The sequence below is a fragment of the Aegilops tauschii genome, chromosome 2 (assembly GCF_002575655.3).
Source record: "Aegilops tauschii subsp. strangulata cultivar AL8/78 chromosome 2, Aet v6.0, whole genome shotgun sequence".
Classification (NCBI taxonomy): Eukaryota; Viridiplantae; Streptophyta; class Magnoliopsida; order Poales; family Poaceae; genus Aegilops; species Aegilops tauschii.
Genome location: NC_053036.3, coordinates 259,318,731 through 259,335,556, shown reverse-complemented (window position 1 = coordinate 259,335,556; position 16,826 = coordinate 259,318,731). Strand labels below are relative to the sequence as shown.

At 50.3% G+C, this 16,826-nt stretch overlaps 1 long non-coding RNA gene across 1 annotated transcript; it reads left to right on the top strand.

Moving 5' to 3' along the window:
- Positions 1–925: 925 nt before the first annotated feature.
- On the top strand, positions 926–11,631 carry LOC109733105 (uncharacterized). Its single transcript, XR_002225531.4, has 5 exons — positions 926–1,434; positions 1,528–1,638; positions 1,772–1,958; positions 10,651–10,774; positions 10,983–11,631. It is a non-coding gene; the product is annotated as an uncharacterized lncRNA (long non-coding RNA).
- The last annotated feature ends 5,195 nt before the right edge of the window (positions 11,632–16,826 follow it).

Sequence of the window (16,826 nt, the reverse complement as noted above, 5' to 3'; positions counted from 1 at the left end):
AGGCTATGTGGAAGGCTGCAGTTTTCGATCGAAATCTTGATACTTCGCTTGAGAGTGTTCAGTTTGTACATGAAGTGCATCAAGTTTTCTCCAACTCTCAATTTTTTACCACTCCCTATAGTGCCAATTTTCAACCTTTTTGGTTCTCATTTGCATGTTCTTTTGAACCAAGAGCATTTTGCTCTTTTAATGGCCAGAAAAACAATTATTGTTTCAAAAATAGTGAACTAACTCAAAAAGTGGCAAATTTTGAGCATGACACTTTAAATGGTCTGTATTAAACATAAAAAAAGTTTGGAGGGGAAATGATGTAAAAATGAGTTCTATGTGGAAGGCGGCGGTTTCCGTTCAAAACCCTGATACTTTGCGAGAGAGTGTTCAGATTGTACACGAAGTGCATCAAGTTTTCCGGTAACTCTCTCATATTTTTTGCCATACCTATAGGGGTCATATAATGGCACTATGCCGCACTATGCCAAGTTTCAACTTTTTCCATCCTTGTTTGCATCTTATTTTGAACCGAACATGAAAAATATGTGGCAGCGCGACAACTAACACTTAACAGTTGCGGGCATTTCATAGTGCACACCATTTCAACAACTCACCCTCACTTGATCGATTTGACGGTTCTCTCAATTTAGATACATTAAAACTGAGCATCCTTTCAGCCCTCTCAGGCTATCAATATTTCTAATCGTTAGATCGTCACTTTTAGTCGTTTTTGGCCGTCGGATTCGCTGTTAGTCCCACCTAAATCTCGTCCGCAGGCTCTCGTGCGTCAGGCTGCGCTGGCCTTTTCGGGCTGCTGTTCCGGTGGCTTTTTGGGGTGTCTCACATTCAATTGGGTCTACTGGCCTAATGGGCCTTTTCTACCATCCTGGCCTTTTCTATCATCTTATCCAACACAACGCACGGGGTGAAACGCAACACACGAACCCTAAACCACGTTCGCGACCCTGCTCTGGCGCGGCGGAGCGACCGCATACTCCAATCCATCCACTCCTGATTCGGTTGCTTCCAAAAACATGTCCCGATTAGAGGCACGGCGAGAGTGACAGCATCGAATCCATCCACTCCGGATCTGAGGCGCAGAGAGGATCCAGTCCATCCAGTCTGTCCTGATTCGAGGTGCGGCGGACCGACTGCATCGAATCCATCCAGCCCGCATTCGAGGCGCGGAGAGGAGCCAATTCATCGAGTCCGTGAATCGCCGTCCGGCTGTTCGTCTCTTGAAACTGCTACCGTGTGTTTGAAGGAAGTAATCACTCTTCAGTTTCTCTCCAAACATTCATGGCGGATGATGTGCGCCCCTCGCGGTCATTAATGGATGCCTGGCTCTTTGTTTCTCATTCTTCCGCTGTGTATATATACTTCCTTTACGCTCACTCTTCTAACCACGGCGACAGAACATCCATCAGCATGGTGCTCTTCTAGGTTCCCCTCTATCTTTATTTTTTATCATCCATGTACGATTTGCTTCTTCCACCCAACGATTACATTGTATTCTCCCAATCTAATTTTGTACAGGTGTTGTTCAAACTGGGAGATGGTCGATTGATTCGGCCAGATATTGGAAACTGGTTCTCGCTTTTTCTTCCTGAATTTCTTCAGGTGATAGTTCTAATGGCTTCTGTACAGGTAATTACTTCACTTGGACTGCCAGATTTTATCAATTCATGTTTTACCATCCATGTTTTTACAGCATAGAAGATTACTCATATATCCGTGTTATTCACACCATGGTTCTTCTATTTGTTGCTGTACGCAACAGGTTAAGTGGAACAGTGTAGTTATATGCGCAAAAGAATGTAGCCATACTGTTATAGAGGGGGCGGGTGAAGCCTCAATATCTTCTTCTATTCTGAAGTGAGCAAAGCCCAATAATCTTACTGATATTTGAAAGTATGTGTGTGGATTTTCAAGACACGGTGCAGGCTTTGCATAATTCCAAGTATAAGGTGAGTTTCTTTCTAGATTAATATTGTGAGCAGAATTTGAATCAAGGTGCAAGGAACTCCAATTCGAGATACCTCAGATCCATGCCTAAAACTGAAACCTATCAGTTCTTGACAAGCTAATACTTAACAATTTGCTCATGTTTTCTCGCCTTCCATGTAAATGCAACCTTTATCTTGAGGGATGTTCATGTGCGGGTCTTTCTAACTTACATAATTGATTTTTTATCGATTATGATTGATGGAACCACCAACTAATAAAATGGGGAGAAATGCCTCTATTTTTTTCCATAGCAAGCACGAATGGGTAGCAAAAATAAGTTATCTAGTGTTCAGTTGCACATAAATCTAAATAGTAGTAACTGATATCCCTCTTCTATTTTCTCCATACCATGCACCAATGGGTAATAAAAATATCCATCAAATTTGCATGAACAGTGTTATGTTCCCATCAATAAAGATTTCACCATTGGAGGCAAAACAATCAGGCAATATAATAGTACGGTACAATGGACCTATTCCAGCTACACAACCAAAAGAATAGTTTGCTATTGCGCTTGCAGATTTAGCTTCACTGCAGGCATAATGCAGCTTAATTAGAAAACATACCTACCTACTAGGAGTCAGACTGGCTGTCGGGTGGTTGTTGCGACATATGCCAAGGGATGGCTTATCATTGTGGGTGCCAATAAAACGTCGCCGGTGCCTGGAAACGGGATGAGGCGAAGACATGCACGCCGGCGGATCTTACCCAGATTCGGGGCTCTCCGAGGAGATAACACCCCTAGTCCTGCTCTGCGGGGTCTCCGCATGATCACTAGATCGGGAAAGGTAGCTACAATCGCTCCTAGAGCTGTTTGGGTTCAAGGGAGAAGAAGAACAAGGCTAGCTCTTGCTTCTCTTTATCTATGGTGTGTGTGCGCGCTATGCTTAGAAGCCAACTATGCTCAGAGGCCAACCCTTTGCATGGGTGCTCCGGGGGGTTTATATAGGCCTACCCCCGGGGGTACAACGGTAATCCGACTGGGAGCTGGTCCCAGCCGTCAGTGTCTACGCTTGCCGGCTTCTCCGCCGGCAATTGGGCCCCGCCGGCTGCCGGGTTCTTGGTCGACAGGCCGGCCCCACCGCCTAGGGTCTTGTCGGCGGCTGCTTACTGTAGCCTCGCCTCTGATGACGAGGGCTTTGTCGAGGTAAGCGTGGCTACAGTGGGCCGCCTTGGGGGCCCTCACTGTAGCCTTACCTCGTCTTGTCTCCTTAATGGGGCTCCTGCTTCGAGGAAGGGGGTAGCCGGCTTCTGGAAGCCGGCTACGCCCCTGGCCGACTGGGAAAGGCCGGGCCGCCTCCACGCCTCTCTCTGGCTGAAGGGGCCCGCCGCCCGTGGGCCGTACGGGAGTCTGTCGTGGATGACGTCGAGGCTAGCATGGCTACAGTGTCGAGCCGCACGGGAGACGGCCGTCCCGTACGGCCTCCTGTAGCCATGCCCGCCTCGGGCTTCGGGGGTAGTGGGCCGCACTGTGGCCACACCCCGTCTTGTCGCCGTTATGTGGGAACAACTTTGGTGGTTGTGGTCTCGGCCGGCTCCTAGGAGTCGGCGTCCTTCTTGGTCGGCTTCTTGGACTCGGCCACCCCGTAGTCGTCCTGGGGAGGGGTTGTTTGAGGCTGGGTTGCCTTCCGGGAGTCGGCTTCAGAGGTAGCCGGCCAGGGAAGGCGGCCCTAATGCTTGGAGTGCTTGAAGGCCCAAAGGCCTGATAATTTTTCTGAAGAACCAAGGGTAGTCGGTTAGGCTACCCGTGGCCGTTTACTCCGACAGTAGTCCCCGAAGCTGATTGGGCTTCGAGGTGGAGTAGGGGTTGAGAAGCTCGATCAGCTTCCTATCTTGACAAGCCGGCAGCTGGGAGCCGGCCTAGGTCAGGCGCGCCGCCTGAGTCGAAATCTTCTGGAGTCGGAGGGCGGGAGCCCGCGGGCACCGGGCCGCGGGCCGGCCACTGGCCGTCTGCGAACCACGTGGCCGGAAAGCCTGCCAGCCCACGCGCGTGACGGGACGTCGCCGCAGGGAGGGGGCCCGCCACGTCCGCGCCCCGGCCCAGGCGCGGATCCTTTGTATCCCGAAACCGCCCGCACGTCCAGTGCGGCAGTTTCGGCTCGCATTTATGCGCAATAATCGCGAGACGTGGGGGGAGTGGGCGCAGTTAATCCCACGTCTCCCCCCACGTCCGGCCTCTTCGGCCTTGCCTCGCGAGGCTATAAGTAGGGGGAGGTGGAGGGCGGCAGGCCCTCGCACGCTCCTCCTACTTCCACCGTCTTCTTGTGTCGTTGCAGTCCCCGGGCCGGGTTCTGAAGTCCCCGGGCCGGGTGCCACTACGGCTGTCCCCGGGCCAGTTGTCGAAGTCCCCGTGCCGCCTGCGGGATTTCTCCAGTCGGATCCGGCTGTATCTGGCGCAGGCGGTACGAAGATGGAATCCGACTCTGGAGACGGCTTGATGGACGGCTTGAGGAGGCGCTGCAGGGAGACGCCAGTCGGTATGGCTTGTCGGGTGGAGCCGATCCGTGCTAGGGCATCTTCTTGGTCGTTGTCGGCCCTTGGCACGTGAAGGAACTCGCACCCTTCGAAGTATCCGCTTATCTGCTGGACGAGGAAACGGTAGCTCGCCATGTTCGCGTCCTTGGCGTCTCAGTCGCCAGACGATTGCTGGACCACCAAGTCTGAGTCGCCGTAGCACAGGATCCGGCGTATGCCAAGTTCTTTGGCTAGCCGGATCCCATGTACGAGCGCCTCGTACTCGGCCACGTTGTTGGAGGCGGCGAAGTGGATCTGCAGCGTGTACTTGAGCTTGTCGCCTTTGGGAGAGGTGAGGACGATGCCGGCTCCCAAGCCGGTGCGCATCTTGGACCCGTCAAAGTGCATCCGCCAATGGGTAGAGTCGGGAGCCGGTGGTAGGTACTGGGTCTCGGCCCAGTCGACGAGGAAGTCGGCCAATGCTTGCGACTTGATGGCGGTGCGGGGTTGATAGAAGATCGTGTAGGGCGCCAATGCAATGGCCCATTTGGCCACCCGGCCGGATGCATCCCGGCTGCCTATGATCTCGGCAAGCGGGGCAGTGCATACGACCGTGATGGGGTGCTCCTGGAAGTAGGGCTTCAGTTTCTTGGCAGCGAAGTACACTCCATAGCACATCTTCTGGTAGTGCGGGTAGTTTTGCTTTGAGCTGGATAGTACTTCGCTGAGATAGTAGACCGGCCTCTGGACTAGCTGGGCTCGGCCTTCCTTCGGGCGCTGGACTACAACAACAGTGCTGACGACTCGGCTAGTCGCGGCGATGTAGAGGAGCATGGGCTCCTTCTCAGTCGGCGCAGCCAGGACAGGCGGAGTGGTCAGCATTTTCTTCAACTCATGGAAGGCCTGGTCGGCTTGATCATTCCACTCAAAGTGAGTGGACTTCTTCATGAGTCGGTACAAAGGGAGAGCCTTTTCTCCCAGTCGGCTGATAAAACGGTTCAGGGAGGCTAAGCAGCCGGTGAACTTCTGCACATCTCGCAGCTTGGTGGGAATCTCCATCCTCTCGATGGTCTTGATCTTGACGGGGTTGCACTCAATGCCGCGTTCGGAGACCAAGAAGCCTAGCAGCTGGCCGGCTGGCACTCCGAACAACGCACTTCTCAGGGTTGAGCTTGATCTGAAATCGGCGCAAGTTGGCGAATGTTTTTTTCAGGTCTTCCAGCAAGGTACCGCGCTTTTCTATCTTCACCACAATGTCGTCTACGTAGACGTGGGCATTTCTGCCGAGTTGTTTCAAGAGACATTTCTGCATGCAACGCTGAAAAGTGGCACCGGCATTTCTCAAGCCGAATGTCATTGTCAGGTAGCAGAAAGCTTCAAAGGGTGTGATGAAGGCAATCTTCAGGCGGTCAGCCGGGTCCAACTTGATTTGATACCCTGAGTATGCATCCAAAAAACTTAACAGCTCGCATCCGGCTGTGGAGTCTATCACTTGGTCAATCCGTGGCAGAGCAAACGGATCCTTTGGGCAGGCCTTGTTCAGACTAGTGTAGTCTATACACATACGCCACTTGTTATTCTTCTTTAGAACCAGAACTGGGTTGGCAAGCCACTCTGGAAAGAACACTTCCATGATAAAGCCGGCGGCAAGGAGCCGGGCTATCTCTTCTCTTACAATTCTTCGCTTCTCTTCTGACAGTCGGCGGAGGGGTTGCTTGACCGGCTTCGCATCAGCTCGGACATGTAATTTGTGCTCGGCGAAATCCTTCGGGACACCCGGCATGTCCTTTGGGGACCATGCAAAGATGTCTCGATTCTCACGGAGGAAGTCGACGAGCTCGCCTTCCTATTTACTGTCCAAGTTCGTCCCAATGACAGCGAACCTCTCCGGGTTCTCCGGGTTCAGAGGTATCTTCTTCGTCTCTTTGGCAGGCTGGAAGGAGCCCTGCGCATCACAATCCTTGGGGTTGGGGGACAAGGCCGGCTGCTTGCCGGCCATGGCCACAACCTGTTCCAACATCTTCTTCTCTTCTGCCACCACGAGGGACTCGGCCAGCCGGCTACTGGCCATGGCGCACTCGATGGACTTCTTGTAGTCGCCGGCTACCGTGATGATCCCCTTCGAGCTCGGCATCTTCATCTTCAGGTAGGCGTAGTGGGGCACAGCCATGAACTTGGCCAAAGCAGGTCGGCCAAGCAGTGCATGATAGGGGCTCTCCAAATCCACTACCTCGAACCATATTGCTTCCCGGCGGAAATGATCTTTGTCTCCGAAGAGAACATCTATTTTGATCTTGCCGATTGGAGAGCAAGACAGGCCGGGAACGATACCATGGAAGACGGTGCGGCTCGGCATGAGCTGCTTCGCTTTGATGTTCAACTTCTCCATGGTGTCGCGGTACAGTATGTTGATACTGCTTTCGCCGTCTATCAGGACGCGGGAAAATCTGGCAGCTCGCCTCTCCGTCGCGAGGGTGACGTCCAAGACCATTGCATAGGAGCCAGGCGAAGGCATCACCTCTGGGTGGTCGGCCTGGCTCCAGCTGATTGGCTTTTCTGACCAGTGCATGAACTCGGCGGTGCTAGAGGCGACTGCATTCATTTTTTGGTGTTGTCGGCGTCGGCTACGCTTGTCGTCAGCTTGACTAGTGAAGACGATGTAGGCGGCGTGCTCTTCGGGAAATTCGTCTTGGATGGCGCCGACTGCCGGCCGGGCCGCCGGCTGCTGGGGGGCTGGAGGCGGCGGGCCGGGAGGCGGAGGCGGCAACATCCCTTCGCCCTTGGTGATGCGGGTGAGCCAGTGGCATTTCCGGGTTGTGTGGTTGGACGGCTTCGCGCCGCTGTGGAACTTGCAGGGGGCATCTAGAGCCTGCTCGTAGGAGAAAGACGGTTGCCAAGGCGGCCGGCCACCCTTCTTCTTGGGAGCGGGCCGATCTTCGGGCTGCTCATCTTTAACTGTGGCCACCTGCCGACTGGAGGAAGTCGGCATGGGGCCCTTGCGCTTGTGGTCGTTCTGGTAGGGGCGCCGATTAGGGTCGCCAGCCGGCGTCTTGGGAGCTGGAGCAATCACTTTCCCCGAGGCGTCCATTCGGAGCTCGGTCTTCATTGAGGAGTCGGCAGTGGCGTATTTGTCGGCGATGACCAGCAACTCATCGAGGGTAGCCGGCTCGTCGCAGAGGAGTCGGTGCTTGAGGAGGGTGCCCTCTCGGCACCCGGCGGTGAAGTACTCGATGGCCTGGACCTCGTGCACTCCCTCGCAAGAGTTGCGGAGCTCGGCCCATCGCGTGAGGTAGTCGCGGGTCGACTCATTGCCCCTGGACGCAGAGGGAGAGCTGGCGAGGCTTGGGAGGCCGCTTGTAGGTGCTGGTGAAGTTGCGGACGAAGACTTCGGTGAAGTCCAGCCAACTGTTGATGCTGTAGGGCTTGAGGCTGTTGAGCCATGTGCGTGCCGTGCCTTGCAGCATGAGGGGGACATACTTCACGGCGACGCGCCGATTACCGTTGGCTATGCTGACGGCCGTGGAGTAGTCGATGAGCCAATCTTCCGGCTTCACCGAGCCGTTGTACTTGGGCGTGTCTCTGGAGAGCGAGAACCCTTTGGGGAAGGGCGCGTCGCGGATGCGGGGGCCAAAGCATGGCGGGCCGACATCGTCTTTTTCTTCCAACGCCAAGGATCGAGCAAGGCGGTCGATCCTGTGGCGGGCGTCATTCTCGCCGACTCCTTCTCGGCGGCCGAGTCGGTCGCCAAGAGTCGGATGTGTGATGGGCGGCGGAGTGAGGCGTCTTTCTCTTCGAGGCGGGGGAGGAGGCAGGTTTCCTTGGTGTTCTACTGCTCGACGGCGGCCTTCCGCGTCGCGCTCGATGGTGATGCGAGTCCGGCTGCGGCTGGCAGCCGGCTCCTTGTCTTTCTTCTGGCGCGCGCCGCTCGCAGTCGGCGAGCGGGACGTCGCGGCGTGCTCCCGGCGCGGGGATGACTATCAGCACGGGCGCCGGCTTCGTGCCGTTCTGCAGCCGCGTCGATCAGCTGCTGGATCCGTCTTGTCATGTAGGGGAGCTCGTCGGCTCCCAGCCCATTGAGCTCTTCTGCGGCCGCCTGAGCGGCTCGCAGATTCTCAAGCGGGGTGGCGTAGACGGGGCGATCTGCCCCCAGCATGCTGGCGACAGCCGCGCCGTGCTTCTGGACGAAGCCGGCTCGGCTCGGGCTGCTAGGCGGCGGCGTGCCGAAGGCGGCGCGGTCGACTTCGCGCTGGTGGGCCTCAGTGAGGCATCTCATGGAGGCTATCTTCTGGCCCTCCGCGATGAGGGCGAGGCGACGCGCCTCCAGGGTCTCGGCGTCGGCATCGGCCGGGATGGGGACGGAGAGGTCATGCATTGTCGCTTGCAGGGCGTCGTGGGCGTTCTCGCCCGAGTTGGCGACGTGGCTGATGACCAGCACTTCGGTGACAGCGCTGCCGCCGCTGTCAGCTCGAAGGAGGGGGTCGTCGAAGACCACCAGGTCGGAGGGGTAGGCGTCGAGCGATGCTGTGTCGGAGTCGATGAGCATCGGGTCGGTGGAGCCGACCGACTCCATGTCTGCAGCAGGCTCGCTGGAGACGTGGAGTTGGTCGAGGAGGCTGACGAGGCGGCTCTCGGGGTAGTCGGTGCCTGCATCGGACGCAGGCTCGTCGGAGATGCGAGTCTCGCCGAGCTGATCAGCGAGGCAGCTCGCCGCGCAGGCGTCGTCGACGCCTTGCAGCGCGTTGTGGCAAACGCTATCGGGCGCAGCAGGCTGGCTGCGCTCGCGGGGGAGGAAGAGGGTTCCCGTCCAGAACAGGTCTCCGGACGACGGTGCACCTGGCCCCACGGTGGGCGCCAATTGTCGGGTGGTTGGTGCGACATATGCCAAGGGATGGCTTATCATTGTGGGTGCCAATAAAACGTCGCCGGTGCCTGGAAACGGGATGAGGCGAAGACATGCACGCCGGCGGATCTTACCCAGATTCGGGGCTCTCCGAGGAGATAACACCCCTAGTCCTGCTCTGCGGGGTCTCCGCATGATCACTAGATCGGGAAAGGTAGCTACAATCGCTTCTAGAGCTGTTTGGGTTCAAGGGAGAAGAAGAACAAGGCTAACTCTTGCTTCTCTCTATCTATGGTGTGTGTGTGCGCTATGCTTAGAAGCCAACTATGCTCAGAGGCCAACCCTTTGCATGGGTGCTCCGGGGGTTTATATAGGCCTATCCCGGGGGTACAACGGTAATCCGACTGGGAGCTGGTCCCAGCCGTCAGTGTCTACGCTTGCCGGCTTCTCCGCCGGCAATTGGGCCCCGCCGGCTGCCGACTTCTTGGTCGACAGGCCGGCCCCACCGCCTAGGGTCTTGTCGGCGGCTACTTACTGTAGCCTCGCCTCTGATGACGAGGGCTTTGTCGAGGTAAGCGTGGCTACAGTGGGCCGCCTTGGGGGCCCTCACTGTAGCCTTACCTCGTCTTGTCTCCTTAATGGGGCTCCTGCTTCGAGGAAGGGGGTAGCCGGCTCCCAGGAGCCGGCTACGCCCCTGGTCGACTGGGAAAGGCCGGGCCGCCTCCACGCCTCTCTCTGGCTGAAGGGGCCCGCCGCCCGTGGGCCGTACGGGAGTCTGTCGTGGATGACGTCGAGGCTAGCATGGCTACAGTGCCGAGCCGCACGGGAGACGGCCGTCCCGTACGGCCTCCTATAGCCATGCCCGCCTCGGGCTTCGGGGTAGTGGGCCGCACTGTGGCCACACCCCGTCTTGTCGCCGTTATGTGGGAACAGCTTTGGTGGTTGTGGTCTCGGCCGGCTCCTAGGAGTCGGCGTCCTTCTTGGCCGGCTTCTTGGACTCGGCCACCCCGTAGTCGTCCTGGGGAGGGGTTGTTTGAGGCTGGGTCGCCTTCCGGGAGTCGGCTTCAGAGGTAGCCGGCCAGGGAAGGCGGCCCAAATGCTTGGAGTGCTTGAAGGCCCAAAGGCCTGATAATTTTTCTGAAGAACCAGGGGTAGTCGGTTAGGCTACCCGTGGCCATTTACTCCGACACTGGCTCCTGTGGCTTTTCGATAAAAGGAGAGACAACAGCTAGGAGCTGCCTGTCGAGTCAAGGACTCTAATGTAGCTTTCATGCATCTTAATTTAGACTCCCCTCATTCTCAGTAGTCAGTAGATTGTGCTTTCATCTCTGAATTCATGACATTCTCATTATTTGCAGAATTTTTGGTTTTGTTCGTTTCCATTTGTAAGATGTTGATGTATGGGAAATGTATTATTTTCGGGCCAGATACACTTGGTTCAGTCTGGGGGCAGTGATGTCAGCAAATCATTGGAAGAGTTCAGTAAGTGCAGTCTGTATCTCATTCTTTTTCTTATAAGGGAAGGCATCACGGCATATAGTAAATAAGTGAAGACCATCGGACAGGCAACGTTGTTCTTTTCAGTGCTCTCCGCTGTGTCCGTGATCAGATTTATGTGCATAAAGATGTGCATTAACCTGTAACATGTGTTCATCACATAAGATCATCATAACAACCTTCCTTTTGGCAGGGGAGGGGCTATTTTAGTTATGACCTGAGGCACAACGAGCAGGAGGAGTTGGCCAACTGGAGTGCTAGATTCAGGGCAAGTTTGCCTAAGCACTTGATAAGGCCATAAGAAGATGCAATACAATGCCACGTAAAATTCATCGAGGAGCCGACGGAAAACTACGAGTACTGTGTGGTCCAAAATTAAGGGATAAAAATAAATGTACAGGTGGGAGAGCAGTTTACTATAGCGTCGTCCAAGCAAAAAAGAACCGAGAACCAGAACCGGAGGAAATAACCCCCACGTTCAGAATTCCACCGCAAGGAATCAAGATTGGGTCATTTCAGTTCCCATTGAATAAAGAAAAGGAAGGCACGTTACATGCTATAGATAAATGCATGCATGTGTAATTAAAAATGATTTTCTATTAGGAAGTTTCCTAGTGTAGTTACGTTCCTTCGGTTAGTTAGGATTCCTATTTACTTTCCTAGTCCTAGTCATGCATGATTTGGTTTCCTGAGATATTCACGTTTGTTATTTGGCTTGCTGGAAGGGACGTGCATTGGCCATATAACGGCCAGGCTACGGCCATTGTATCAGATCAGTTTTGAGTTTATTCGTGAGTTATGAACAACACAGTAAAACGTCCATGTCCAGGTTTGGGGTGACTATATCTTGTGTATTATCTGTGATTTTCCCATCGTGGAAATTTGTTGGCGATGGAGGGTTGATCATCACATCGACGCCTACGTGCTGATCCAAGAGGATCATTATTTTTGTTCGTGTATTTTTGTACGCGGGTGAAAATTATTCTTGGAGGTTGCGAGGAGAACAGGGGGATGGACTGTTAATCAAGCATCGTCGTGAAAGATCGGACCGTCTATATGCACGAATTAGGGTCTCGCTAGTTCGTGCCTCATCAAGTGGTATTCAGAGCTAAGGTTAGTCACGGCGATTTAATTTGCAATATTGTCTGCGGAGACGAGTATCGACATGTTGAGCAAGAACATATTGATGGAGGAAGGCATTGGTGAGGTCATTCTTTTTCACAGTTGTGAACGAACGACGTGTCAATTTGACGATCGATAAGACTACTGCAGTCAACATGGTTAGCATCAAGGTGGTGGAAAAATTGGGGCTGAAGATGACATCTCTTGAAAGACCATACACACTGAAGTGGTTCAAAGGTGAAATCCACATCACACATCAGATTTTGCTAATTTTTACTTTGGGGAAATATCGTTGTGCGGAATTTTTTCACGTTTGTCCTATGCCCATGGTGTCATGCCATCTGCTGCTTGGGAACCCATGGTGCAAACGTGTTGGGGCTGTTCGGAATTCAAAAAAAATACTTACTCTGTATTATGGAAAGGCCAACACATCTGTTTTATTCCTATGCCAGTGGATGTGTTCATGGCAGATTGGATAGGCCGTTTGCAGAAAAGAAGAGAAGAGCAAGAAGAAATAGAGGAAGAAGTTGATGCACCGATGAAGGGTGTAAATCTTTTGGTGGAAAAGGTTCAGGGGGATGATGATGCAAAGGGGCAGCGATGGAGTGTTTTCAAAACGCAGTGTAAGATCAACAATTGTGCTTGCAAGTTGATAATTGATGGTGGTAGCTTTACAAATGTCATTAGCAAAGATCTTGTGCAGGTATTGGGTTTGTCCATGTGGCTCCACCCACAACCACACCACGTGGAGTGGCTATACAACTCCGAAAAATTAAAGATCATACATAAAGTACGTGTGAAGTTTGGAGTTAGAGATTATATTGATAAGATGGACTGTGATGTTGTGCCGATGGAGGCGTGCCAGTTGCTATTGGGAAGACCATGGCAGTTTGATCATGATGCCGTTCATGCCGGAAGAACCAACACATACACATTTATGCATGACGGAAGGAAGCATATGCTGAAACCAATGGCGGACAACGCAATCAACATAGAACTACAAATTCCGGAAAAGGCGGAGCAGAAAATTGAGGATGATAAGGCCATAAGAAGATGCAATACAATGCCACGTAAAATTCATCGAGGAGCCGACGGAAAACTACGAGTACTGTGCGGTCCAGAATTAAGGGATAAAAATAAATGTACAAGTGGGAGAGCAGTTTACTATAGGGTTGTCCAAGTAAAAAAAGAACCGAGAACCAGAACCGGAGGAAATAACCCCACGTTCAGAACTCCACCGCAAGGAATCAAGATTGGGTCATTTGAGTTCCCATTGAATAAAGAAAAGGAAGGCACGTTACATGCTATAGATAAATGCATGCATGTGTAATTAAAAATGATTTTCTATTAGGAAGTTTCCTAGTGTAGTTAGGTTCCTTCGGTTAGTTAGGATTCCTATTTACTTTCCTAGTCCTAGTCATGCATGATTTGGTTTCCTGAGATATTCACGTTGGTTATTTGGCTTGCTGGAAGGGACGTGCATTGGCCATATAACGGCCAGGCTACGGCCATTGTATCAGATCAGTTTTGAGTTTATCCGTGAGTTATGAACAACATAGTAAAACGTTCAGGTTTGGGGTGACTATATTTTATGTATCATCTGTGATTTTTCCATCATGAAAATTTGTTGGCAACGGAGGGTTGATCATCACATCAACGCCTACGTGCTGATCCATGGGGATCATTATTTTTATTTGTATATTTTTTTACGCGGGTGAAAATTATTCTTGAAGGTTGCGAGGAGGAACAGGGGACGGACTGTTAATCAAGCATCGTCGTGAAAGATTGGGCCGTCTGTATGCACGAATTAGGGTCTCGCTAGTTCGTGCCTCATCAGCACTTTTATTAGTTCCGTTGATAATACCAGGACTGGAGAACTGAAAACCCTTGTAGATGCAAGAGATGTGCTATTAAACCAAAATTTTAAGTGCACAAACATAATACTATTACATAGTTTGCGTGGTCGATTTTCACATGATTTCTAACTTCCTAAATCAGATTTTTTTTTTGCAGGAACAAGATTGACAACTGCCTTTTGCATTGCACTCTTGATAAAGCTTTGAGCTCAAGGCCTTCAATATTTGTGAAGTTTTTCAGGAAGAAGATTGACTGTAGCATCTTGGAGTGCACTAATATTAATAAATAAACCCTTCAATATTTTTGTTGCCCAAAGGCTACAAGTTCTGTAATTTACCCAAGTACTTAGCATTTTCTCTACCCAAATCTCTACTCTTATAAAAAGCCGAGTTGGTGATGATTGTGTGCCTGCCATCCTTCATTTACAACCGTTCGATTTACATCCAACGCATCTGAGACAAACTATGTCAGTTTTGCAAAAAGAGCCAAGTACCCCACTCCTCGTTTGTAGATAACCCCCTGCCTCTCACGTTCAGCCATCTCTCCCTCTCACCTCATCTAGCCATCTCAGTTAAAAATAAGAAGGATCTGGAGAGGTCGCTGCTTTCGGCGCCCGTCTGCCCCCAACTCCTCTCATTCCTTCTCTCAGGCTGCATTGTCGACCACCACCACGACCCGCTCCTCCTCGCCATCTCCTCTGCTCCCCTTCCAAATCATCCTGAGTTACATTCATGGTGGTCTAGAAAAAATAAACAAAATCGATACTCAAAAAATAATTCTTAAAGATGATTTTTTGAAAGCACAAAGTGTTATTTCTTCAAAAGTTTTGGATGGTTGAACACTTGAACACTTTTGTTTGCAAAAGATTTTTTTTATCTATTTTGCCTACATTTACTATTCACCCGGATGCTTGTGAGCTCTAGAGAAGAAATAATATCCGAAGAAACCTATTGATATTTGTTACACATAAGATTACCCCCACATACTTTGTCAAATAAACAACTCCCGGATCAATGCATTTCAGTGTTCTATGCAACGCACGGGCATCTTACTAGTATGAGTGTAATGTTTCAGATCATATATTCCCAGTATTATTAAGACATCATGTATGTGAAGTTATTTGTGCTGTTCCAATGCTATTTTTTGCAAATCTCTGAACGTGCCCTTCCTTCTGTGATGTACTCATAAGTGTTTGGTAGATTTGAACATGCACTCATCTGAAAGCTCACTTGTTTCATTTAAGTTTTCACTATAACGATTTAGGGACCTTGAATCTGATTTGTCAAATGTAATCTTACATGAGAAAAAGCATGCTTCATTAGGAAAAAAATAAAGTTAATTTAAGCAACAGAACATTGATAACCAGACATATTTTCTCTTCGGTTGGTCCTCCATAGGAGCTTTTGTTTCTTTTATTAAAAAAATGACCAAAAACCCCTATGTGAAGCTATAGCTTCCTCCATAGGAGCTTTTGTTTCTTTTATTAAATGACCAAAACCCCCCTATGTGAAGCTATAGCTTAATGTGCGAACGAATTTACAATTGACGTGACAAATTTATTGCATCATCAACGGTTACAACTGCACATTGTACTCACAAAAACTGAAATCAAACACAATACTATAGTAATATATAAAGTCCTTCGCACGCCTGTGGACCAAGTATTATCAACTTCGTGGGAGACACTATCACTTTGTACTAACACACTATTATTTGTATAAACTAAGATGAACTCTATGTTTGTACATAAATTTCTAACACTCACATTGCATTCAAATTAGACGGGCGCGGCAAAGCGCGCCATCAACGATCTCATGTGTATGTACCCCTCTCCTCGCGCCCCGACCACCACGCTCGCCGCTATCACCGCAGTCACGAGGTGCTCCCCGGACCCCATGCGCTCGCTGTCGTTGCCCTCCGACGGCATTCCCGTGTGCCAACCCTTCTCTACTCTCGCCGTCGTCGCAACCAAGCATGTATCCTCCAGCACCGTGCCAGCATCGTAAGCCCTCCTCCTCCGTTCCGACTGTGTGCGATCTCCCAAGGTATTGCCGCCTATTTTCACATCCATGCGACTATATTGCGTAGGCATGTAAAGTGTAATTTGAAATGCCACACATGGGAGTTAGATGCTGCATTTTTTGCAATCTGATGCTTTTAGTGTTTTTGGGGCAGGTATTTGTTCCCTATATTTTGTGGGGTTGAAGTTATTTCATAAGAAGAGTCATGTCAAACTTCACTTTTGGGTTGCTTTCCTATTTCTGAAGCATTAAATGAATTTCTAGCTATAAAAATGAGAAAAATGCTTGTTGATTTTAAAAATAGATGTAAATGAAATTTGAAGAGGATGAAACTTGGCCTTGTTGATGTGACCCATAGAAAGTGTGCTACAAATTTTAGAGAGTTGCAGAAAAAATCTGATGCAATTCGCGTCGAAACTAAAGAGGGAAGTATCAAGGTTTTGAAGGGAAACTATCAAGTTTGAAGGGCAATTTTTTTTATCATTTCCCCTTGAAACTTTTGTATGTTGAATATACATCATCGCAAGTTACTTGATCAAATTTGAGACTATTCTGGGTTAATATGACATATTTAAGACATTTAATGGACATAAATCAAAATCAAACTACATTTACATTAGAAATGTCCAAATACTTGTGAAAACATACCATTTAAGTTCCTGGGTATGTATTTAGGTTATATATGCAAGTAAGAACTACACATTCATTAATTGGATATGCAATGCGCCTTCCTCGAGGTCATCTTTAGTTTCTAAACAACCTACATCATAGCATTTTTAGTTTTTTTTAAAGTTAACCACATACTCTACATTTTATGTAATGATACCATGCAAAGTTTCATAGGTTTCAGGCAACATTCAAATTTTCTAAAAATTGAAAAGCAATTTTACGTAACTATAATTGCATGTGTTTGAATTTTCACATATTTTAAAGTACCAAACTTTTTTTCATAAAACCTAAACACCATATTTATGTTTTTCTTCCAATATTTCAAAAAAATTAACAGTACTTGTAGTTAAATTTTGAATTACATCCAA